This window comes from Condylura cristata, unplaced genomic scaffold (assembly GCF_000260355.1).
Source record: "Condylura cristata isolate star-nosed mole 26May11 unplaced genomic scaffold, ConCri1.0 scaffold00006, whole genome shotgun sequence".
Lineage (NCBI taxonomy): Eukaryota > Metazoa > Chordata > Mammalia > Eulipotyphla > Talpidae > Condylura > Condylura cristata.
In genome coordinates this window covers 38155692-38183114 of record NW_004567107.1, presented here as the reverse complement: position 1 = coordinate 38183114, position 27423 = coordinate 38155692, and the positions used below count along the sequence as shown (strand labels likewise).

The 27423-nt window shown below is 38.6% G+C and overlaps 1 protein-coding gene across 1 annotated transcript in view; it reads right to left on the bottom strand.

Moving 5' to 3' along the window:
• APBA1 (amyloid beta (A4) precursor protein-binding, family A, member 1) overlaps positions 1–27403 on the bottom strand; it is a 199977-nt gene extending 172574 nt beyond the window's left edge. Inside the window, exon 1 of the mRNA XM_004677608.2 lies at positions 27185–27403. The gene's annotated coding sequence lies outside the window, so the exon portion shown is untranslated. The remainder of the gene's footprint in view (positions 1–27184) is intronic.
• Between the last annotated feature and the right edge of the window lie 20 nt (positions 27404–27423).

Below are 27423 nucleotides of genomic sequence, written 5' to 3'. Positions count from 1 at the left end.
CTCCCCTCTCTGTCTCTGGTGAAGTCTTTCGCCACCCCTGAGTCTCTGGCCTGTACCCCAGTTCTGTATGCACAAATAAATAAATCTTTTTTTAAAAAAATTTTTTTAAATGCTGAGGGGAGAAATTAAAGTAGAAATAAATAAATGAAGAAATAAAATTTATGGATTGAAATACTCAATATGTCAATATTGAGACATCAGTTACTACAAAAATAATCAATGACATATACTTAATCACCATCAAAATTCCTGAAGGCTTCTTGGTAGAAATTGCAAAGTGGATCCTAAAAGTTATATAGCAATGTCAAGGTCCTGATTTTAAAGTACCTGTGGAAATATTTGCAACGTTGGAGGATTCATATTACCAGATTTCAAGACTTAGTATATAGCTACAATAATCAAGACAATGTGGTACTAACATAAAGATAGACATACAGCTCAATGGAACAAAGTAGAGTCTAGAAATAGATTTACCATATATTACAGGCTGATTTTCAACAGATGTGTTAAAATAATCCAGTGGGACAAGAACAGTATTTTCAAAAAGTGACACTGGAATTACTGGATATTCACATGTAAAAAAAGAAAATAATTCCTAACCCACACTATATGCAAAAATTAACTTGAAATTGGTTGGGTAAATAATCTTCTAGCAGGAAATATAAGACACAGTCTTTGCAACCTTAGGAAAGGTGAAATATTTCTTAGACACATAGAAAACAAAACTAAAACTAAAAATTTGAGAATGTGAGTTTTATCAAAATTAAATACTTCCATTTTTTGAAAGACAATGTCAAAACAATAATTCATAGAAACATGTGCTAAAGGTCACCTACCTAGAATACATAAGCAACTCTTACAACTCAATAATAAGGCAACAAATAATTCACTAAAAATATAAGCAAGAGTTTTGAACACTTCATTAAAGAAGACATATGATTGTTCAACAAGAACATGAAGATACTCAACTTTATTAACCATCAGGAAAATGCATTGAATTAGCTCTAAAACGCAACCAGGATAGCTAAAATTAAAGACTGGAAATTCCAAGTGTAAGCAAAGATGTAGAGCAATGTGATTCTTACTTATATTATGGGTGGGGAAAAAAAAAAGGTACAACCTCTTTGGAAAACAAGTTGGCAGCATGATGGTTAATTGTTGTATGTGTCAAACTGTCTGTTCCCCAGCTGTTGTCAACATTACTGTTCATATTTCTTTGCATATGTTTTTTGTATGAGATTAACATTAAAACTGGTGGACTTGGAGGAAAGCAAATTGTTCTGTATAGTATGGGAGGGCCCTATCAAATTAGTTGAAATCTTAAGGGAACAAAGACTGACCTTTGTTGAGCATGAAGGAATTCTGACAATGGTCTGTCTTTAAACCTGAGATGCAGTTCTCCCTTATGCCTCTAGTCTGCTGATCTACAGAGTTTAGACTTAACAAAACTCCACATTCATGTGAAGCAAGCCCTCAAAATAAATCTATCCATATACATTTTCTGCTGGCTCTGTTTCTCTGGAGAACTTTAATACAGGTAGCTCCTAGTAAAATTAAAAATATATTTACATAAGATCTGGCAATTCTAATCCTAAGGATTTATTGCCCCCCCAATAAAAATTAAATGTCTACCTAAAAACATGAATATTCTGAGTAGGTTTATTCATAATACCAAAAAAATGGCAAAAACGATATAATGCATATCAAGTTGTGAATGGATAAACAAAGTATGGTATGTCTATATAGTGGGATAAAATTAATAATAAAAAGGTGCAAGTTATTGATTCATGCAACAATATACATTAAGACACACAAGAAAGGCACACAAAGTTATATACTTAAGACTATACTACTATATTTATATAACATTATAAAACAGCAAAAGTTATATAAAGGCAGAAAACAAATCTGTTGGTAGGAGAGTGAGTAGAGGAAGGGAACTAACTACAAAAGAATACTGGGCAACTTTGAGGACAATGTAAATGTCCTCTATCTTAGTTGTGGCCAACTTTGCAACACTGCATACATTTGTCAAAACTCAAAATGTATACTTTATGAAGCATACTTTATGAACTCAAAATGTGTACTTTATTACATGTGCCTTACACCTCAATTTTTAGAAAGAGAGTAGGGCTCAGTCTTGAAGTAAGAGTTCTAAAAAACTGAGAATACATATTTAGGTATCAATAGTCATCACATTTTTGGAGATCCATGGGTTCCCTCTGAGGCCTTTCTTCACATGCCCAGTCCCAGTGACCTTGTCCTTCTCTGTATTAACAGCCTCTTTTCCATACCTCTCATGTGGCACAGAATGGTGACTGAATCAGTGACCATCGGGTTAAGACTTATGCAAACTTAAATATATGTGAATTTACTAACAAGGGCATGGACATTTTATGGAATCTGAAAAAAGGAAATACAGCTGATATCCTGGTTTGATATTTGGAACTGGCACATTTCCCTTTCTCCTCTAAGCCCAATGGTGTCTCATTTCAGTTTCTTTCCTATTGTATCTGCCTCCTGTTTCTTCTCTCTCTTGTTCCAGAAACATGAGCCAAACATGATGAGTCCAGAACTCCCTGGCTTCCTAATTATTTTATGAAGTCTCACACCCAAAATCAGGAGAAAGAATCAGATTGATTCCTCTTGAAGTTCACTCAGCTATGCATACAGAGCTTGTATTCCAAGGTCCAAGATTCAGAGGACAGGGATTGAAGAGGAGACACAGTTCATAATTAAAATTATAGACCTCCAGTCTACAGGGCCCTATATGATGATATTATTATTTTCCATACCATAGTCTTTTTTTTTTGTCAGTCCAATATATTATCCATTCATTCTGCTGCCTCAGAGCCTTCACATTACCCTCAGAGGTTCTTTCCACAGATTCTGTGTGAAGTCCCTCCCTCACTAGGTCTTTGCGCAAATGATCATCCTTCCCTGGCTGTCATATTTAAAATTGCAACTTGTATGCCACCTTCTTTGCCATTACTCTACTTTATTTGTTCTCTGAGAACTGTAAAACCTGACAGATCTGCATCTGTGTGTGTGTAATCTGTTTCTCTCCATGCTTCACAAAAGTTAGAAATGTTATGACCCCTGTGTTCATCAGGACTTAAAGAGCCCAGGAGGGAAAGGGTCCAGGCACAAAAGTGTTCTATAAATATTTGTTGAATAAAGTATTAATTTTTATGCTTATTTTTATTTAGTGACAGGTCTCCCTTTATGCCCTTTATTAATATCACTACATAGGACTCTTGGAATGTTAATACTATTTTTTCCCCATCTCCCAAATTCTATTATTTTCAATAAGATGCTCAACTCAATTCCTTTTTGATCATTTATTCAGAGTCTAGCAACTTTCGTTTGGTTTTCTCCATGCATAAGACCCAAATTCTCTCACTACAGAATTTGATTTCTAGATTTCCAATAACCCTGTTCTTTTCAACTTGGCTATGTCTTAAGAGACTTTAAGAGCTTTAGCATTTTAAAACTATCCCACAGGAATTTTCACAGTTACTTGCAAACAGAAGATGCTTAACAAATGCTTGTGGGTTACGATTTACTGATTGATCATTCAGCACATAGGGGCTAAAAATAAAACCTTTGTTCCAGACAATAACAGTAGGCACTTACTATTGTTGCATTGTAGTGGAAACTGCAACAGAAGAGATGAACAATACACAGTCCTTAGATACAGCCAAGGGATGAATGTTGAGTAGAGGGATTAAAATATCCACATAAATGACAAACAAGCTTGATTATAAGAAGAGGATTAAGAGCAAATAAGTCAAGGAGAGTAGAATAAAACATAAAATAAATATGTAATGAGGAAGATGTTAGGAAGGAGGGGGAATAATTAAAAGGCCTTGAAGAATGGAGAGAAAAAATGTTTAGAACTGAATTGGAATGCAGACATCAAAGTAAAAAAACATGGAGATGTGGTAAAAAAAAAAGCACTATTTAAAAGAAAACATATAACTTTAAATGCATTTATCAGGAGGTAAAGACAGTTTAAAAATAAATAAGCACTCAAACTAAGAAGTTAGGTGTAAAACTCAAAGCAAACCCAAAATAACTAAAAGAATAAATTAAGATAAAAATCAGTAAATTTTGGGCCCTCCCTGGTAGCACAGTGGGTTAAAGCACAGCACTAAGAAGCTAAAGCCACTTAAGCACAAATTCGATCCCCGGCCAGGGAGATGACCTACATGGCGCAGCAGACCTCTCCTGACCCACCCACTGGTTCCCTCAGCAGTGTACTTTGTCGATCTGGCTGTTCTGCTCCCCACTCTGTCTCTGGTGAATCCTCTCACCACCCCTCTGGCCTGTACCCCAGTTCTGTATGCATAAATAAAATAATAATAAATCTTTAAAAAAGGAATAAATTATAATACTATGAGAACAAAATAATAAGAAATTAACCAAAACTGTTTCTTTTTAAAAGTTTGATAAACAGACATCTGCCAAAATTGATCAAGAAAAGGCAAAAGATCAAAATAATATAATGAGAAAGGAGAAATAACTATAGATACAACAAAGGTTTGGGGGGAAGTGGAGAATGTTTTGACAGATGGAGATGGGGCAGACATTTCAGCAGTAGTACACAATCTTTGCAAAGCCTATGGGTGCACATATTGGGAGACTATAAGCAACTGATTTGAGTGGAGGAAGTTGGGGATTCTGTGAGAAAGTGAAATAATGATGAATGGAAAGCCAGTATTCTAAGGTGAAGTCCCTTGGAAACTGAATTTATCATGTGAGGAATAGGAAACCATAGATGGTTTCTGAGCAATGGCAGACAATAAGAGTTGTGCTTCAAGGAGATGCTGGTAGCAATCAATAAATATGATTCAGTCACTAAGGTAACTAAGGGTGGAAGCTGTCAAAAGCCTTAATACAGCTCTGGAGAAAGAACCCCAGAAAATTACATGGGGGAAAATCAATCAATCAATCTATCTATCTATCTATCTATCTATCTATCTATCTATCTATCTATCTATCTATCTATCTATCTATCTATCTATCTATCTATTCACCAGTCAAGTTTAAGTGCTGATACAGTAGGGGATTGAGGGTGAGACAGATGTCAGACGCTGTCAAGGAGTCAAGCCAGAAGTCACTGTATTGTTTATTAGGAGATGCACTGTCATCCTCAGGTAACAGTTTAAGATGTAGACTGAACTGCAAAGGAGACATAAATAAATGGGCCAAGAGGTTGAACAATTATAGCTTATACGTTCATTATTGCTTCCAAAGTATTTTTCACCTTATTTGATCCTGACCTGTGGGATAAGCAGATAAGAAAAGACTAACTTGTACAAGCCAAATGAATCAACACAATTCAATTTCGGTAAGATGATTGGGACAGAAGTTGATCATTTACTGGAAAGCATCAGTTTAGAGTAAGGACTTATAACACATGCACAACATCTTTCTTTTATTTGGATACCCATTGTCTGAATTTTGTTTTGTGTTGGTGAGTTTACTATTTCATGAGTCTCTCATGCCTTCCCAAGATGAGAGAAAAATTAGATACCTACTTACCCAGTGACTCTTGTAGCCTGAAAAAAGACATATGATCTGGATTCTGCCAACCACACAATCCCATACAGAGGCCCACTTAGGAGCTCGTGATGCAAAAAGGGAACAAGTGGAGTTTACTCTCTTCAGTGGTTGCTCAACAGACTGGACACAAAGGCAACCTGGATGATGGTGTGGCCAGCAGTTGCAACAATGTCAATGTTGCTGGCAGAGCTGTTTGGTGGCATTGAGAGCTCAATACAGGTGGCACTTTCTTGTCAGACCAGTTCAGAAGCTTGGCAAGGGGTGCTTGTCCAGGAAGCTAAACCTTCACCCTAGTTCTCCAGTTCTTCCAACAAGTAAGCAAGCTACTTGCTTACTTTATCAGCCAGAGTCACTCCAGGCTGCCTGTATCTAAAAGCCCTGATTAATACACATGAATACCAATAAATGCTTTATTTTGCATTAAATCTCAGGGGTGTACATCCATTCACCATTCTTATAACCAACTGAAAGCAAATATACAAGTAAGCTAAAAAGTGGGAAAGTTTTATTTTGGTAAGCTGCTAAGCATTTTTAGATTTAGTGAGGCTTATTTGTGATTAAGTAAAAAGAGGCAGGATGTATTATAATGGGTGTGCTGTGTGTTGTTAGCCACACAGTAAAAGATATCATAAAAATGTTAACAGTTATTATATTGGACTAGTAGGATAAGGAATGATAGAGATTTCCTTAATTTTTCTTAAATATTACTTATATGCTTTCTGCGGTGTACCTAAAATCTCACATGATGGAAATTTTCTTATAATAGACATATATATATATATATATATATATATATATATATAATTATTACTTTGTATACTTTGTATCTATGTTGGAATGTTTTAGTGGTAATCTGATGTTCTCATGAGGGATCTGGAGATTCAGGAATTCACCTGGGTTTCTCTCCGTGCCTCTCTGCTCCCACCCACTCTTCAACCTTCACCTTTCCTCATGGGATGGTCTCTATCCCTTGTGATGGAAGCATTGGTTGGAAGTCCTGAGCAAGCCTACAAGTGACACTTTTTCTCTTTCACCTCTACCTTCTCATGGCGGGATGCATTCTGGTTTGCTGTCTGCTTTCAAGTGAGCTTACCAAGCATGCACTGCTCTTGCTGTGCTCGGGCTGGGAGAGATGAAATCCAGACAGACCTTACTGACTGAATGCTTAACACACAGTTTCCAGTAGCTGAAGGTAAAAAATCTATTTTTCTCCTTTGGTTCTCATCTGATTCCAAAATTTGGATGAGAATAGAGGGATGTAATTTAGTGGTAGCAGACAAGCCAGACACTTGCCACTAACACTCTTTCTCTAGGCTTTTTAGTGTCCTCTATTGCCTAAACCCCAGGTCAGGGGGGAACACAGTGTGATAGAGAGCGCTTCTCAGTGGTTTGTACCTGGAAGAAATCAAGCAGTCCATGATGTGCCCCGATCAGGTCTGCAGTCTTTCTACTTCTTATCAGGAAATGAATCATTATTTAATATGTTAACATCCTCCACCTCTTCTTCAACAGGATCTACTACCTCAGTAACAGCAGAATAAAACCTGTGTCATCAAATAAGATAACCAAAGCTCTGAGCTTGAAAGTTTCACTAGCAGCAAGGCATTTTAATGAGATTATAGTTCTTTTGGTTCAGAAAGCAGGCAGTAGTTAAGCCTGGAATGCTAATCTATTGATCTTAACCTTTTCCCTCACAAAGTATATGAAAAAAGAGTAAATATGGAATCTCAAGTCTATAGTTACCTCAGCTGTTTTATTATTCCTGCCTCCCTCAGATAAATATCTAAGTTTCATAAATCATGACTATTAAAATCAAGCCATAAAAACACACCCATCTTCCCAAGAGTTTATCTGCATTTTGCAAATAAGCTGGATACAACAAGTACTTTAGTAATCACAGTAAATTAGCCATCCAAATTCTAAGTATTACACATAATCTCTACCTGACAGCTTTGGGTAGACAATACACAATAACCAAAGTCAATCACTTCCTTATCAGGTTTCTTGACAATACTTATCTCAAAAAAATTTTTTAATGCACCTCAAATATATTAAGTTATAACTCAAGGTAATGAAAGCAACATTTTAAGATATGCATTTCATTAAACAGAAATGCAGTCCTCAAACAACTAAGTATTAAAAGTTGTTTCCTTGATATAACAGATTGTATGCTATCAAAATGTAAAAAGCCAAGCATACAGTTTGTACGGTAAACTTGCTATAAGCCAAGTTTACATGTAAATATGTTTATAAACATTTTACACAAAGGATACTATGTAAAAACAACTGACCAAAGTCTTCACAATCCATAAACCATATCTGCTCAGCCATTTCTCTTTTCAAACTATTTATCCATTTCACAGTGGGCTGAATGATTTTTAAAGCTATTGAGATGACCAACTAAGAGCATTGGCCACCCAATACTATTGAGCTGTATAGTTTTAGGACTCCAGTGGAAAAGCTCTAGGTGCAGTTCAGATGTCTGGAGAAAGGGCAGTTAGCCTAATTTCTTGTTCTCTGCTGGATTCCTCTCCCATGCTGTCTTTTTTTTTTTTTAAAGATTTATTTATTCATACAGAACTGGGGTACAGTCCAGAGGTGCAGGGGTGGCGAGAGGCTTCACCAGAGACAGAGTGGGGAGCAGAACAGGCAGATCGATGAAGTACACTGCTGAGGGGAGCAGTAGGCGGGTCAGAAGAGGTGTGCCACGCCATGTGGGAGCACCTCCCTGGAGGGCGGGGATCGAACTCATGCTGAAATGGCTTTGGCTTCTTAGTTCTGTGCTTTAACCCACTGCGCCACCACGGAGGGCCCCATGCTGTCTTTTTAAAGTGCTTGAACTGCCAAGTCAGGCATCTGTATGGGTTAGTCCAGTCTTTTCCTTGGTGGTCTAGGTTCCTGTCTCCAAGCACCTACATTCCTTCTTGCAAGCATGATAAACACCTTGACGTCAGTGTCTGCATGCCTTGCCCATCCTCCCACTGAGTCACAGCTTCCATTTTCCATCCTTTATTTCTGTGGTGGGGACCCCATCCTTCCAGTAACACAAAACAAACACAGGAGTCAGCATGATGACTATATTTCCTCATCCTCCACACCTAATCTATGCCCAATTTATAATTTTACCTGCTAAAAATCTTTTCAGGCTCTCAATTCTCCCCAGCTTTCTGCCAGCAGCGTCTCGATCACCTCTGCCCCCAAAGAGTTCTATAACAGCTTCTAATGGGAATAACCTTTCATTTTACAAACTGTTTACAAATGGTTTTCTCTTTTGCCTTCTGCCCCATCTATTGTTATAAAGAAGTACCTGTCTGATGTCTTCCCTTTGTTTGAATCATTTAATTTCCTATTGTCTTCATAATAAATAGCAAAATTCCTAAGGCAGTCAGGTGCTTGTGTTTGACTTCCTGTGGCTGAATGTCTAGTCAGCCCCACTATCTCCTCCAGACACCCCTAAGACCTTCACACATCTTCTCCTTGCTGCCTGGAGGTACTTCTACATCACCAGTTACTTCTTCACACAGAAAAGGCCTTTTTGAATGACCCCAGCAGGATGGGGATGGGGTCTCCCCAACACAAATAAACACCCTCACCTTTCTTCCCAACACTTACCAGTTAGCATAATCACAGCAATGACTGTGGTTTGTGTGACTGTTTCCTGCACTTGATGCTAAAGTGACCCAAAGCAGCACACACTCTGCTCTAGTCACCCCCTAGGGCCTTGAAAGTGTAGGCAGACTGCCCACATCCACTAGTCCATGCAGAGTGATGGCAAGTGAGGGGGAATGTTGAGGAGGATGTCAGTACTCAGAACCAAGCAGTTAAGGTCTATCTCACACAGGACCATTCAATACAAGGGTCTGTTTTTCAGAGGACCTGGAGGAACATCCTCTTCCTCTCTTGAAAAGATCTCCCTAATATGACCTGGAAGCTTTAAAAAAAGGAGAGGGAGGCACTCTTTTAATGTGATCTTTTTAAAGGTGGTGACAGCAGGCTGGCATCCTTTGAGCATCTGATTAATGGAATCTATTAATGTAACAATAAAAAGTTTAACTACTACAGCTTCAATTTAAACTGAGAAAATGTCTAGGGTTTCCTATCCCATAATAAAACAAAAGGCGAGAAACTGAATAGACTGAGTAACAAGGCAATGTAGTTTAATGGCTGTATATGCACACACCAGGAACTTGGTCCCTGGATTTGGTTCCAGGCCCTGCCACCAACAGACGATGAGATCTTAGGCAAGTCACCTACCTCTCAACAATTCAGTATCCTCAGCTATACAAAGAGAATAGTAAGAGCACACATTAGAGGATTGTTATGAGGATTAAATGCATTAGTAAGTTAAATCTGAGAACCGTCTTATGTTTGTAATAGTGAGAGGCACACAAATGCTTGCCATTTTATTATCACTCGGCAATTTTTAAAAGCTGTTTTATAGTACTTTAGTTAAATTTATATTTTGACTAGAAAGGAACTCAATGTTTAAAAACTAGATTTATTAAAGATGTTTAAAAAACTAAAATATGCATATTCATTTTGCTGTAAAACTACTTTTAATGAAAATATTCTGAATGCACAACCTTGTTGCATCAGATAAAGCAACAAAATGCCTGTTAGTGGATGGTTGTTGGCTTCTTAACAGACTGTGACAAAAACATTCCTCAAATTTGCATGAATAACCTGTTCAGTATCCAATGAGTTCACAAGCATATGCCTCATTTACCTTTAATATATAAAGCAACAAAGTCACATTCAGTTAAGTGAACTAAACAATTAAGTTAATTGGCAAAAAATCAAAACTAATCTTTTTATTAAAGCAAAAACTGTATCCTTGATGTGAAGGGTATATGTTAAGACTACATCAAAGAGAAGGTAACTGTTATAAAAATAACTGATTTCTAACTAGATAGACACCTATCCTAGTGCTAAGGAACTTCACTTTTACATACATACACAAGAAATAGGAATAAAGACATACATAGAAGTGTTCACAGAAGCTTTGTTAAATCATAGCCCTACACGGAAATAACCTACATGTCCATGAATAGGAGACTAGTTGAGCAAATTGTTATGTACTTATATACTTTAATATTATATATGGCAATGAGGGTGAAATACCAATGTATTCACCAATGTAGTAATGTGGCTAAACTCATGGATACCATGACAATGAAAGTAATCTGGATGACAAAAGTACACGTATAACTTTTTTACATGAAATTCAAGAATTATCAAACCTGACCAACAATGAGCAGTCACAATAGTGGCTACTTCTGGGAGGGGTAGCATGGACATATCAGGAAGGTATATGAGGGAATCTGTAAGATGCTGTCAATAGCCTGGTTGCTGATTTGGTGGTAAAGGCTTGTACGTATATAAAATTCCTCAAGCTGGCCCTCCCTCGTCGTGCAGCCGGTTAAAGCACTGCACTGAGAAGCTAAAGCCACTTCCACATGAGTTCGATCCCCGCCTGCCCCGGAGGTGACCACATGGACGGCAGACCTCTCCTGACCCGCCCGCTGCTCCCCTCAGCAGTGTACTTCATTGATCTGCCTGTTCTGCTCCCCACTCTGTCTCTGATGAAGCCTCTCACCGCCCTGAGCCTCTGGCCTGTACCCCAGTTCTGTATGCACAAATACATAAATCTAAAAAAAATAATAAATATAATAAAAATAAATAAATAAAAATAATTTTAAAAATAATAAAATAAAAAAAAATTCCTCAAGCTGAGTACTGATGATGTTTACTTTATATTCTTTACTGTATTTATTTTACTTACATTATAAAATATAAAACCTTTGACTCAGTCTACTTCAACAAAACTGATTACCATTTGAGCACTTCCCATGTTTGAAAGTTGGCAGAATGCTTTCTCAACATACATATAAACCAAACCAAGTAACATGCACTAAACTGTATCCACCTTAAATTTGTTTATTGAAGTACTAACTCCTAATGTGACTGTATTTGGAAACAGTACATGTAAAGAGGTAATTAAGGCCATAAAAGTGGGGCCTTAATCCAACATGACTGGTGTCCACATAAGAAGAGGGAGAGATATCAAGAATGTCAAAACATGAGAAAAGACCATGTGAAGATACAGTGAGAAAGCAGCCATCCATAAACCAGGCAGAAAAGCCTTGGGAAAAGCCAAATCTGCCCATACCTTGATCTTAGACTTCTAACTCTTGAGAAAATTAATTCCTATTGTTTAAGTAACTCAGTCAGTGGTATTCTGTTATGGAAGCCCTAGAAAGCTAATGCATAAGTAAAGAAGGCTACAAGAAAACCTTCAGAAGCTTAACACAGGCCCTCTGCAGTCTGTTGCACCCAAGTGTCAGCTCTAACCCTTTCTGTGAGATCTAAAAGCCATCAGAACTGGCTTAAAACAAGAGCAAAAGGCATTTCTACTGCAAATTTCTACAGCGAACAAGGATGTGTATTTTCTGTGCTCATAATGTGGCTCCATGGAAGCAGCTTGCACAAGCTGGAGGAGGTGAAATTTAAAATTAGATGTGTTTAACACTACTATATACTAGCTAGAAAGGCTACAGCTAAATGAATGGTATGATAACAGATGCTCATGAGGATGTGGAACAACTGCAACTCTCAAAAACTGCGGATGGAAACATAAATTGGTAGAACCACTTTGGAAAACTGGAAATATATCTAAATCTAAACACATAGCTGTGTACTGATTCCATTCCCAAAGAAATTAGTGTATAAGTATGCCAAAATAAAGGTACAAGAATGTTGACAGTGTCACAACCAACCATCCAACAGAAAAACAGGTAAACTCAGTATATTTACACAACGGGTTACCAAATTAATAAAAATAAAAAAGGGTTATGAAGTATTTATATATCCAACAGCATGGTTCTTATATGGGATTTTGAATATATAAAAATTTGACAAACTTTTTGAGATGTCTATTCTTTACTATGTTCCAGTTATAATGCAATTCTTAAAGACAAAAAAAAAATGAGGCAGGATTTGGATGTTTTAATTTTACACTGTATTGTATTATGTGATTAGTAGACTGTATTTAACTTTTCATCATCTAAAAGTGACTGGGAGACTAAGGAGACTGCCCAAGATATAATTTCAATGGGAAAGAGAAAACAAGATGTTAAGTGTGTGGGAAGAAGCAATGTGATAAGAACTAGAGATGTTTGCTGTCTAAAACCTACTGTCTCAACCCGTTGGGCCAAGCCTGTTCAAGAAACCTGTTAAACATACAGAGGGCAGTTTCTTGAGTTTCCCGAACAAGAAGACAGTGGTTATTACGTAGATTTCTGTTTACTGGCCAACTGTCAAGATTAGCTCTGATGTGATATTGTGGGAACCATGGTTCATACTGACGTCAGTAGTTTACTCACCTGTGTCTGGTGTTATTATCCAAAAACATTGAGAAAACATAAGTTCTCTTGCTTTGCCAAAGATATCAAAAGAAGCCTTCAGCTCACACTATCCAGCTAGTAGTTATTATAGATTATAAATATTCCTTTAGACAAATGTAGCATTTTAGTGTGCAATTCTCAACTGCTAACCTATTTCTGGAAGATGCAGGAATATAAATATATAAGTATATGTATATTTGTACTTATGTGTGTGCATATATACACATGTGTGTGCAAGTGTGTGTTCATTCTAAGATTCTGTTTTAGCTTTTAAATGGGGTGGCATGGTTAAAGCTGTTAAATTCACTACATATCTTTGTATCCTTTCCTCTCAAGACACATTTAAAATGAGTATAAAGACATTGAGAAGGTATAAATCTACAAAGCGAATGGGAAAGAGACTATCCACAGGCAAGCGATACCAACACCTTTCTCTGAAACTGACTGGACTGCAGAACTGCAGGGTTACATGCCTAGCAAAGGATGAGGGTGGAAGAAGCCCTGGAAACAGATAATTCTTTATAGCAAGGCAGCTGGATCTCAGCCCTTTCCTCCAGGCAACACACATTATCACTAGGAGTCAGCAGCTAATACTCAAGGAAAAGTTTGGCATTTAGGGATTCCCAGTGAAGCAACTGAATGTTTCTCTCTTACCACCCCAAATAGAAGCCACTGTTCTGCTAGCAACACTGTCAGAATCACTCAGTTCCTCAGCTGCCAATAGAAATTTGAGGTTATTTTTTGGAGGGCAGCACGAGTTTTGCCTTTTCACATGGAGAGCCAAAAATACCTGAGAATTTATGTCCCTCTCCCGAACAGTCCCCTCTCGTCCTCCAGCCCTTAGTCCACGAATGGTCTGTGCAGAGTATGATGCTAGCCCCACTGACTCAAGTGGGGACAACCTTAGACCATCTCTGGCCTAGGAACTTTGAGATCATACCCTCACTTGACTGCTTCCCCCACTCCCTGTCAAGTCCCCCCACCCCTTGACAACACTCACCACCCCCTTCTCAGCATCTGCTCTGGGGACTGTGATCCCACACATCTGCAAAGTGTGCCAACCAATTTACACATTTGCCTACTCCAGGGTCACAGCGCTACATATAAATGGATAATCAATGGTAGCCAGGCATTTGCTTAAAACCTCCTTTGGGGCAAGGAACAATCTCAATAAATCATGAGATGTAAATAAGTCCATAGCAATTCCCCAAGTGGAAAAAAGAAAAGGAAGAAATGGTAAGAAAGGGGGAAATTTAACTCAGGAGAACAGTAACATTTACTGGGCAGGTAACATAATGAATGATACCTTTATCATTGGTTTTCATAAACACATTCTCTGCACTTCATCAAGGGAGCCTTGCTGCACATAATAAAGTGCAGACAGATGGATAATAACCTCCTCAGCACCTTGCAGTTCTCCAGAAAGCCACCTTCATTCTTCTTCTGCCCCTCCCTCCTTCCTCCTCTAAGTGGAGGAATATTTTTTTTTTAAGATTTATTTATTTATTCATACAGAACTGGGGTACAGACCAGAGATGTGGAGGGTGAGAGGCTTCACCAGAGACAGAGTGGGGAGCAGAACAGGAAGACCAATGAAGTACACTGCTGAGGGGAGCAGCGGGCGGGTCAGGAGAGGTCTGCCAAGCCATGTAGTCACCTCCCGGGCAGGCGGGGATCGAAATCATGCTGAAGTGGCTTAAGCTGCTTAGTGCTGTGCTTTAACCCGCTGCGCCACCAAGGAGAGCCAGAGGAGGAATATTTTTTTAAGGTTTATTTTTATTTATTTATGCATTCAAGAACTAGGATATACACCAGAGGTGTGTGTGGGGGTGGGGGAGGGTGTTGAGAGGATTCACCAGAGACAGAATGGGGAGCAGAACAGGCAGATCTACTGAAATACCCTGCTGAGGGGAGTAGTGGTCAAGACAGGAGAGGTGGGCAAGTATGTTGTGTCTCACCTAGAGCCACTTAACCAGAATAGGGAACAAAATCCTGAGCTTTTCAGTCTCTATTTCTCCCCCACATAACTTAAATGTAATAAACACTTCTAACACAGGCTTAACATCCCATACTCAAGGAGAGACAGCATCTACCAGAGCAGGGACAACCTATGCCAATCTATGCACACTTAATAATTTATTTTAAACTAGCCATGGGTCTTCTTTCCAGGTTACAGCAAATTAATATATTTTGGCATATTAAAAAAGGCAAGTAATTATTTGTAAACTGACTCAATTCTTTCTTTCCTTAACATACTTTAACAAAAAAATATAGGCTATTAATAATTTTCTAGCATATTCATTTCCTCCCACTCATTAAATACACACACATAAAATTTTTTCATGATAGAACACAGTGCAACAAATTCATCATAAAAATTTGGGGAAGTAACACACATATTCTTGCACACACTGTTGTAATTCCACCTTTCAGTTTCAGTTCACTTCATTTTGAGAAGAAAATTTTAAATTTACATATTTCCTAATAACTCCATTCCCGAGCCTATGCTTATTTAAGAAGTAAAATGGGAGCTGTGTTTGCTCTCCAAAATGAACATGGTTCCTTGAAATATGTTGGGAAAATACAGATGAGATAAAATACATTGTTCTCTTCATTTATAGTCAAATACATAGAGCTCCAGTCCCTAATTAGTTTTGGGGAATGTATAGTGAAAAGCAGGGCTGCTGGTGGCTTCAGAGCCCCCCACAATGACAGAACCCTCAGTAACCAAAATCAAATGTTTGGCTACTTTAGTTATTTTCTAATGAGTCCTTTCTACACTGAAATGCTGGTTTTGTTTAGTCCATTTGTTTTTTCCCCTTCTTTCTTCCCTGAATTCTTTTCCTTTTATGGTTAATGGGGGATGGGATGTGAGAGGAGCAGGAGTGGGATTTTAAGCAATGACTCTTAAAGGCCTTAAATTCAAATACAAAATATTAACTCAGTCATTCCCAAAGGTTTACTAGAGACTAGGTAGACACTTTTTAAAAGATAAGAAAATAAGGTATATTAAAAAGTAAGATTTTTTTATTCCATTTTATTTCAACAGTAGGTATTCAGTAGATGCTATACATGTGTATATGTGCACTCTATATATACTTACATATAACACATATTTATGTCTCGGGGTATATAAGTATATAATAATATCCTGTATAAGCTATCAGTCTTCCACTACCAAAGGAGATGGGAGTATATTTTGTAAAGTCAAGAGAGAGGTGGGATCAAGTAAGCATGCATTACTGCAGTAAAAGTGAACTGTGGTTGCTTTCTGGTAAGTGGCATGCAGTCCTGTGAACATTTAAACTAAGAATCATATTTAAGTTCCATGGGACAGACCCAGCCCACAATCTGCCTTGTACAGATCAGGTACTAGAAATGGTTTTACATTTTCAGATGGAAAAAAATCGAGAGGAAGCAAAATTTTGTGACATGTGAAAATGGTATGATACTCAAATTTCAGTGGCCATAAATAAAGTTGTACTAGTACACTGCCATGCTCACTAGTTTACATATTGCCTATGACTGATTGTGCATTACAAGAACAGAGCTGAAATTTTGTGTCAGAGACTGTATGGCCCACAGGAACCTATTTATTCTCTGGCTTATTACAGAAAAGGTTTACTTTTTAGAGGAGGGAGACATCACTTCTGCCCAGTCATTATGAAGGAACTGAGATATTTACCTTACTTTACTATAGACTTTTACATCTCATTCAACCTTCCTGGAGGCTCTGTGTAGGAGAAATAGGAATGACTTCATCATTCCTCCATTTACAGCTGGGGAAACTGAGGTTCAGCCCAATCTGGAGACAGCACCATACAACTATCCTGAGCTTTCCATCTGGACTAGAGAGGTATCCATGCAAAAGCAACACACACTCACTCACACACATCCCCCTGGGGGTAATGGCAGATATCATAAACAAAGAACTCTAGCTGGGCAGGTTGGGCTTGCCAGTGGGCCCCAGGACAGAGGAGACTTGGTGACCAGAACTATCAGGGTCTGTTCCTATCCCTAAACCTAAGGGTGAGTTCTCCTTGTCATATCCTTTAGTCACTGACAGCATCAAAGTCCTGTCTGCCATCTAAGTTGTCCCCTGATGCAGCTATGAGAGTAAATGAGGTCATTAGAAGATGATGAGCTAACGGTCTACGAGTACTCAGTACAATGCCTAGCACTTTAAGACTGGGAAGTTAACTTGCTGTTTTTACTCCCTGGATAGGAAACTGCTCAAAATTTCAAACAGGAATTGATTTATGCTTATGTCGGACAACTAGGGAGCTATAAGGATGCAATCATACCTGAACATAAGATGAGGTCAGACTTTCATACTACCTCATGCTATGGAAACATTCCATTCAGGAACAAATTTAGCTCCTTTAGGACAAAACTCCCACAGTATTAGCTCAGAACAAAAAAAACCTCTTGGATTTTCAAGTTATTTGGAAGTGAAGTATGTTCAAAAACTATTTTCACATCCAGGAAGACATAATATTAGGGTGAAATTGAGAATTAAGTAAATGAGTTGAACATCTACAACTCCTAGGGTTTGTGGGCGGTGGCTTGGGAAAGAGGCAGGAAGGGAGAAGGACAGGAAAGAATTGTGAGGCAAGATTAGCAGGACCAGTGAGTGATCAGCCCAGTGATGAGGTGGAGCCCAGAGACCGGGCATGGTTTACACAGTCAAGGAAAGGCAGTGGATTTCAAAACCAGGCCATTCATCTTACTCCACCTCCCATTTCCCACACTAATAATTTCTCCTTTTGAAAATAAAATATCTAATAAAAAATAACGCTTCCTTTAGCGTTACTGCAACACTTGTACACCACCCACATTATCACATATCTAAATATGCTAACGATTTGAAACAAGTGAAAAAAAACTTTGGACATTAAATTATTTCACAGTATAAGAAAATTAACATTCTTTTGATGGATGTAATACAACAGAATACTGTTTTTTTAAACTGCATGTCAGGGCTCATTAAAGCTGAAGTCAGTTCAGTGGGTTAGCAAGCACATGGAATATAGAAAGTGGAATAGAACATATTATAGTGTTTTTCACATAGTAAAGGACACGAATAGTAGAGAAAAACTGTTGTTTCAGTGATATATTTGTGTGTATGTATGCCGATTTGTGTTTACACACACCCACCTATATTGCTAGGCTATAGTGTAAATCATATTCTCATTAGGGATCATAGTCAAAGAATTTAAACGTGATAGAAATAGAGTAGATCCATTTAGGAAAGCCCAGGATAAAAGTCCTGCTCAATATGACAACTAATTCATTCTTTAGATAGATAGATAGATAGATAGATAGATAGATAGATAGATAGATAGATAGATAGATATAATATACACATATATGTGTACAATAAAGTTCTTTATTCTTTCAAAAAAATCCAAATTCATCGCATAGCCATGTAGGGAGCAATTATTTCTGCTAATTCTTTAAATGATAAGCTGCATTTAAAATATGCATTTAAAATATGGTGCAATTTATAGGAAAAAAAGATATCTATGCATACCTTGTCAAGTGTATCTCTTCTTTAAAATAAATTGTAGCTGTTAGTAAAGACAGGATTGATCTTGAGACACAAATTTTATTAAAAAGTCAGAAACATAAATAATTATATAGTTTAGAAATCTGACCAGTCAATTCCCTTGTGAAGTAAACTATACTAGTATAGTGCTATACTTTTTTCACACTAATTAATCCACCATGGAGCAGAAGAGGAGACTGGAAATGAGTGGCAGGAAACTGAGTGGGGAACCACCACTGTATCACAACTACCTCCCACGACCACTTTGCATATACAGCAATGAGATTTTTTTTTCTGTCAAAAATTGTATTTCAGAAAAGAGAAAATGGTCTTATGTTTGGCTCAATATAAATTCTCTCATATTAAGCAGCATTCTCTCTATTTTCTTTTGAATACCAAAAAGCAAAAGCCCAAGACAACAGGTACTGAAATCAATTAACTCATTGATGTTTGATGTGGTGGCAGCTGCTTGTAAAGGGAAAACCATGACCAAAATATTTTTCCTGATAAGACTGAAGATTTCATGTAAAGGTAATGTATGTTTCAAAGGTTACTATAGAACTACTTGATGAAGATAGGCTGAAACAACTGCAATCAAAGTTAGGTAGCAAGACTTATAGAAGTCCTATGATTTAAATAAGCTAAATGCGTAAATGAATGAAAGAATGAAGGTCAAGATTTTAATACTGATTTAAGTAAATTATTCATTCACAGTTGCTTATATCGGATGTCTTTATACAGTATACACCCCTAAGGAGAAAGAAAAAAAAGAAACTGTTCTTATGTGAATGGATGCACAGGGTTTGGGTAGTTTATGGTACAACAGCATGTAGAATTCAAACAGTACTATATTTCAAGCAAGTTAGATATAAATATGCTACAATGACCTAGTGAGGAAAATTTTTCTCAAGTCAAAGAAGCATGTGAAACATTTGAATAAGTAATATAAAATATGAAAGGAGGGTGTCACATCTCTAATTTTATATGATTTTAAGTATATACAAATAAACTAATAAATATAAGTAGACATATCTCTCTAAATATCCATAGTTAGAGACATATCTCTCTAATATCCACACTTAAGTTGATATAAAACCTTCTTTAAAGCCATCTTGTTAGAAAATTGAGGACTATCTTATACTTGATTATACTTTATACATGGGTATATATGGTAATCTGTATTCCAGAGGACTAAAAATAATCAATAGTTAGCATGGGAGTGAACTAAACTGCAGGTAACTACTACAATTCTATTATGGCAAATAAATTTATAAATTAAGAAAGTCTTTTAAATCAAAATACCAATAACTGCTATCAAACCAATTCTTACCTGCTAAAAATTTCTTTCCATTTCTATGCCACATGTAATAGTACTTCTGAGTTCCCCTAAAGCTCTGGTGTGGTGGGCATGCACAGTAACAGCTCCCCACCTCCAGAGTCCACTCTGCCTCTCAGTTTATTTACCCAAGGGCTTGCTTGGTAACTTACTCAAGCTAACATTAGCAGCCCTGAAAGTACAGAGGATTTAATGCCAGCAGCATTAAGTGTTGTGTAAACAGCCCACTTTCCCCTCTACTCAGTGGACAATCATAAGGTACATTCTTCATGATATCAGCACAATCACGCCCCCCCCACACCCCCTGCCCCACGCCCACAAAGGTAATATGCTCATTAACCACTACTTATCAGCTTTCTCTCCATCCCTGTCTCATTTTCTCCACTCTTTGCTTGTGTGCCCTGCAAAGAGCATAAACGAGTTGGACCCAAGTCCTTGTCTCAAGCTCTTCATACATAAACTACTTGAGGTAATCCTGTGTCCTCTCTGAAAAACAACGTCTGCAGAAATTAAGGTAAAAGGGCTCTACCCTTTTGGTAAGTGCTAAAGCTGTATTAAAGGGCTTTTGCCCTCATTATTTTTAACTTTATATATATTTTATATCATGCTCCCATTTTGTACAAAGTATGCTTTCTCCCGTCAGGTGTAGTCCCTGTAGAATTCCCACCTCCAATTCACCCATGCACCATCACCAAGTCCCTTGTGCTCTTCCCTCCCCTGTTTTGGTTCCTCTCCCTCCCCTCCCCTGCAGAGTATCTCTGATGTATAGTTGCCTATTAATTTGTTTTTCAATATATTATATTTCTTCTCCTGATTTGATTCCCCTACATCCTTTCTATTAATGAAACCATCTGATATTTTCCTGGTTTTTTTCACTGATCATAATCCTTCCTAATTCCATCCATGTTGCTGTAATGACATATGTTTGGTTTTTGATCAAAAAAGACTTACCTTCCTTGAATTACTTAGCTCTTTGGAAAAGTTTCTTCCTTTTATTTCAACAAGGATTTGATGATACCTTATTAATGCAAAGAGTTTTTCTTTAGTTTGTAGGGTATCTTCAAGTGAACAAACAACTCTGACCTCAAGAACCTCACACTTGAGAATGGTTTGGGAAACATGGAAGAAGAACCCTATCACTGAAGAAGACTCAGAAGACAGAGAGTGCTGTACATTTCTGAGACACACATGATTTCCAGCTGACCTTCATCACCTCCCATAGAGAAGCATGCTTCAAGTTTTCTTATTTAAATACATTTGAGGACATCTTCTTTTTATAGGTTCAGGACAGACTCACAAACAGGTCAACCCAACATGGTTTGTGGTAATACACACTCTGGGTAGTTGATTCAATAATGAAAGACTAAACATTACATTGCTGGGTTCCCAAGTGACAGCCCGTCTAGACGGGACCATAAGACATCGGCAGGTAAAGTAAGAATCCAATGAGGCTCCCCTGTTTTTCCTTTATGTTCCCACCTCAAGTATTTTGCTACTGATATTCTCTCTGCCTAGATTTCCTGCCCTCAAAAATCTACATGGCTCACTCTTTTCTCTCTCTCAGTTTTTCTCTGCTTAAGCCTTCCCTGGCCAGCCTGTAACAGTACCTACTATATCATCACACGCAAAATAACAGTACTTACTATATCATCACACTCAATTGTGCTTGAATCTTATTCTCCCTAGCACTTATGACCACCTGACAAATTATACATTTGCTATCCCATTTTTTAATCTCTTCCTATTAAAATGTTGATGACAGTAGGCACTTTTCCTCCCTGCTGAATCACTTGCACCTAGAATGGTGTCTGATCCAGAAGATGAACATTTGCTGAGGGATGGAATAAATGATTTCATCATTAGAGACTCAAAATCATCCTTTATCACAGTTAAAGTTCCATAAACTTATGTGGAATAATGGAAGAATCCCCATAACTCAAGAATTTAAAAGGAACACAATTATTTTGTGGGGGAAAAAAGGTTTTTTTGTAAAGTTTTAAAGTAAGTAGCAGCGTGACTTAGACTTGTGACAGGCTTTCAGGCCTCAATGGCTCTGCTTTGGACCAATCCTATTTGGTTGCATATTTACTCCTGAATGTATAAGTAACTTTGGTATATCACTGGAAAACTTTATTCTTTCTCTTGTCTACTCTCTATCACATACTAATTTTATTTAAGTTATTTTCTATTGAATGCCTGATGCTTAAGAGTATGTTTTGTCTTTATGCAGTGGATGGCAGAACCCATTTATAGTGTACAAGTCTGGGGGTCTTGGGTTGGCCTTCACATTGGCCCCTAACAACAGGTATAGATAAATAAAATGGTTTAAATTCTGTCATGAACTTGCAGAGACCACAAAATGCACTCATTCAGTGTCCATGGTCTAAATAAGAAATTCCAAAATTTTAGATCTCAGACACTACCCCTAGCTTAAATAAATAAATTTATTCACATATACATGTGACAAATATTTATTGAGAGCTTTGAGGGGTATAGTGTCAGGTGAAGTGGTATATTTCATTTTTCTTCTGAAAAAAATTAAGAGACTACATTTAATTGTAGAGTCTTTCCCTGGCATTATAGCTAGGGAAAGATCATCTTTTTGAACAAACTTATGCTTTTTTCCCTACTATTTTAGTAATTTTACTACAAGTGTTATTTACTTAAGTCAGTTATCCCAGGAAATGCCTCAGGTGGAGTCTCTTATTCAGTTAGTTGTAAAAGTAAATGTTTTTCTCTTCTCACTAGTTTAAGGGAAGAGGAACCATTGTATTAACAGCATTAAATGCTGTTACACAATTACATGAGCCATCGTCAAATTCTAATTATAAAGGGCTAATTGGTTCCACCACACATTCATACTCTCCAAATGCAGGAGGACCTCATAGTCAGTGACAGTCTTTTATTCACCCCTAGTTGACTCACTGCTACATTTTCATAGTGCATACTTCAGGTTTTTGTTATTCAATCCATGGCTTCAACCTACTCAGCTCTTATTTGACTTTACAATATGTGTAAGATTGGCCAAATTCCTTTCTTTCACACTTCAAAATCACCATGCTTCTAGCTCAAAATAGTCCTTTCTCTGCCTTTATCTATTATTCTCCCATCTTCTTGAAGATTCCATTTAGTCACTTTTGCCTCTCCCTTATATTTTCCCTTTTATGAATTCTTCTCCTCTGTTTATAATGTAAGCTTGATCTTCCTTACTAAAAACATTTTCTTCTACTATGCCATTTCGTTGATGCATCAAACACTTCACCACCTACCTTCTCAAAATGGAAGTCTGCCTTCACTGCTTTCCCTAAGCATCATCCCCTGCTCTTCAACCCCTGGCATCTTGGCTGCCATTTCTGCCAGGAGTCAGATTCAAGGGCTTTTCCTTTATTGTACCCTCTCCCCTAGGGTTTGCTGTATGAATAACAGCAGCTCCTCTTGCCTTTCCCAGAGCCTTGACACCATTCTACTGCCACCATTTCTTCCCCAACTGCCCCTTCAATTTTCCTTTCTTTTCCCCCTGTAACATGTAGATATCTCCCAAGGATCCTACCCATACCCATTTTCTTTACTGGATGTTTCTGAGATATCAAAATTGCTCCTAAGTATATCACCTATAAAAACTTACACATCCCTCTTCATAGCTCTGAATACCTACTATCTCTGAATACCTACTCCCTTACTGTAGTCCCTTCCCTTGAAGAAATTTGCTATGCCCAAAACAAAAGTGCTCCTCCTCTTTCTTGTCCATTTATGAACCTTCTGACAATGAACCCATAGCTCTCTCAGCTGTGTGCTAATGACCTTTGATTTCCCTGTCTCCAGTCTGTCCCTGCTTCTTTACTCCTACTGCTACCTCATTTTTTCTTACCTTTAATTACGATAGAGTCTCTCTAAGACTCTCAGTCTTTTCTCATTTCATTATATACAGCACAATGGTACAAGATTATAACCCTAAAGCACAGTTTTGATCCTCTCAGTCCTCCTCCTCAGAAGCCTTCCATTGCTTCCTGGTCCTTCCTGAGTAAAACTCATACTCCTTAGTTTGGCATCTAAGTTGTTCCACGAACCTGGAGGGGCCTCTTCCTTGGCGCATGGCTCACTACCTCTCAGCACTCTGCGTGCCAGCCAAAGCACATCATTCTTTACTGCACAGCAGCCCCTTCCCACCACCCGCTCTGTGCAATACTTTTCCTGCTATACTTTTCCTCTGCCAAGTATGTTCTTGTTTCCCTGCTAGCTCAAATGCCACCTGTATAGATCACAGTTCAAATGGAATTTCCTTTAAGTCCTTCACCTTTTCTTCCATTAAAGTTATCTGTATCCTGTTAACTCCCTCCGCTCTGCAGGAATACAGCTTTCTTCAGCACGTAGCCAATTTTTCTTTTTATCACTTTCATAGTCACATGCACACCCTGTCTCTCCTTGAGGCCATAAATTTCCTCCAATCAAGATCTAAGTTTTCTTATTCTTCAAATCTCTGGTCCTTCAAAATTTCTCAGACCCTACCCAAAAATATACACACCATCTGAAATGTATGTAGTAGGACATTGACAAATACTTATAAATGAATGATTGTAACCCAAAGGGTTAACTTTGGATTTTAATTATTAAAGTTTTCTCAATAATCATAATAATGAATTAGCAATAATTGATTTTTCCTTAAAGAACACAAATCCCATCTCGCCAAGGTATCAAAGGTTCATTCCTTTTGGCCCCACAGTTCTTTTACCGTCTTTTACTCCCACATCTTTTGAAAAGCAAACTTCTTTAAGAGATCCAATAATGGAGAGGAAAGGATTAATGCTACCTTAAGTGAAGAAAACACATCCATGCAAAACAAATGACTGGCTGTAGGCTACAGCAAAATGTACAACTGTTTACCAGATTGACAGGATTTAACTGTATCATTAACCTTATTAGTCCAATCATTAGGAAGCTAGGAACCCCTTTTAAAATGAACAAATTTACATCAGAATAGAAATTGCTAATTTATGAAGTTGTCAATTACATTGTTGCATTATTCTTTTTCTAAACAGCTTATTTAACTTGGTAACTCCTAATATTCTTTACCTTATAAGACATGTACATTTCTGGATTTTACTTGCATATACATATATATTTTTTAAAGCCAAAACCTCTTAGAATGCCTTTTACATTCCGTAAGTACTTTTCTCAGAAAGAAATTGGCAGAATAAGAGAGTAAAGAACTAAGATTCAAAATTCATTTTTTCTAAATCTATCCTTAAATCTTGGATGACATTCAACAACCTCACATTAAACTTTTAGAAGGCTTGAATTGAAGGACATGCGGAAATTTAGTTTAATGTTCACAGATTCAAGAGTACCCGGTCTGTATGTCATCATTAATTAAGAGAAGATAAATGGGGGGGAAACATATGTGGAAAACCTAGCTTTATTATTTCCATTTTAACAATGTTATCATGCAACCTTTGCCAAAACAAACTCATATAAAAATTTTTTAAAAGAAAATCCTTGATGCCAACCAATGTGTTATATATTTACGTGTACAGACATAACTGCTACAGGCTTTTCAAAGAAGACCTGGGCAGCCAGTTTGGATTCTGTCAGCAATGCAGTAAAGTTTAAGGTGTCATGACTAAAATATTTTCTAACAAGGTTAATCTAGTCACACATTTCAATTAAAAAGCATCAAAATATTAAGTGTAAAGGTGCATTCATTCCTATGAATACAGCAGGAGAAATACAAGCACTAGGTAGTCAAACTGCAGTGGACACATAAGAATATGCTGTCTCCCTTCCCATCTCTCTCCCCAACCCTACACAAGTCTATCTTTATCATGCAGAGCCAATTAAAGGGCTACAGGCTCTAGATGCAATTCTGTGTCCTGGTTCCTGTTGAGTGACTTACTGCCAGGCTGACATTTTCCAAATTCCCTAGGTAGCAGGCTATATCAGCTAGGAAAGCAGACTTCACCAACCCTGGAACCCCATCACCATGGGCTTTGGGGGATTTCAGTTCCCAAAGGATGCAGGGCACCACCTAGTCATTGTGGAAGCTGGTAGAATGGATGTCACCAGCTGTAGAAATAAAGTATCTCTTTGCTGAAGGAAAACGCCCTGCCTGGGTGACACTATCCATTAGGAGACCAAATATTTCTCAGTAGGATCTTTTTCTTTTCAAATACTCTCTCCCTCTCACCCCCCCCCATCTCTTTATACACACTTGCAGAGTTCATTCCACAAGACCATTCTATAAGAACCAACAGAAAGACGATGCTTTCTTTGGTCATAAGGTTTCCAGTGTTGAAATACGTTAGAAGAAGGTCTAGTTGACACTCAAAGTTGATGGAAGACAAGAAGGTATGTGGTCATTAAAGCTTTAGGTCAGATAAGCGATAAACAATAGAAACTGCAGAGTCAGGGCGGCTAAGACCCTGATGGAGGGAACAGGGCTTGGAAAGAAGTGTCACAGGATCCAAACTCCTTTCAAAATCAGGGACAGCAGCAAGCCCAGAAGGGGTAACCATTATTTTATTTCTCTGGCACCCACCCAAAGCCACATGCACATTTCCATATCCCGAGTCAAGAGGCCAGAGAATGGGGAAGCGAAAATGTCTGTACCCACCCATCCACATGCAGAACAGCAACCTTACTCAAGAGTTACAGGGTCAAAATAACAAGCCCTGTCCCACAGTCACGGTTTGTGATAGCAAGTCAGAGCATTAGCATATCTCTGGGTTTGGGGCACAGTTTGGGAAGTGTGAATGCAATCGCAGAGTACACACACATACACACACTCACACACATGGGATTTTACAAATACGCCTCTACCCAGCTGCCTCCCTGCACACTCGCTCACCAAGTGCACCCTGCCCACCGCATCACTGCCGCCACCACACTCTTCTCCAGGAGAGTCAGAGAGATGAGGGGATCCTAGCGGGGATTCCTGGAAATGTCATCCCCTAACACTTTCGGTCCGTGCCACCCCCATCCCTTGCCTGTACCTTTTTACACACACACACACACACACACACACACACACACACACACACACACACACACTGCCATGACTGTCAGGCCCGCCCGCTACTCTCAAAGCCCTGGCATCCCAGCGCTCACCGGACACCAGGGGTCCCCACCCTCGACGTCCCCTTTCCCCGCCCCGTTGGCTCGATGGCTAAAGGCATTGCCCCCTGGATGTCGCCGGCTGTCCCCGCTCATCCTCACTATTGTTCCACGCTGCCCCTCTCGAGCCCCGGATCACCCTGCGGTGAGGACTTGGGCTCCGTCCCGGGCGGCATCAAAGCCCCGCACCCCCATTCACCCACTCCTCCCGGTTGGTGGTACCTTGCCTGACAGCTGGGTCCGCGGGCCCGCGGGAGCAGGCGGCGCTAATGACAGCGTTGGTGCCCAGCCTGGGATGAAAGCTCCGCTCCGGCCGCTCCTACCTCCAGCGCCACCATCTTCTCCCGCTGCCGCCGCCGCCGCCGCCGCCGCCGGGACCCCAGCAGCCTTCACCCAGCTCGGGCTCCGGAGCTCCGCAGCCGCCGCTCGGGGCCCTCTGGTCCCGCGGCCCCACCCCCTTC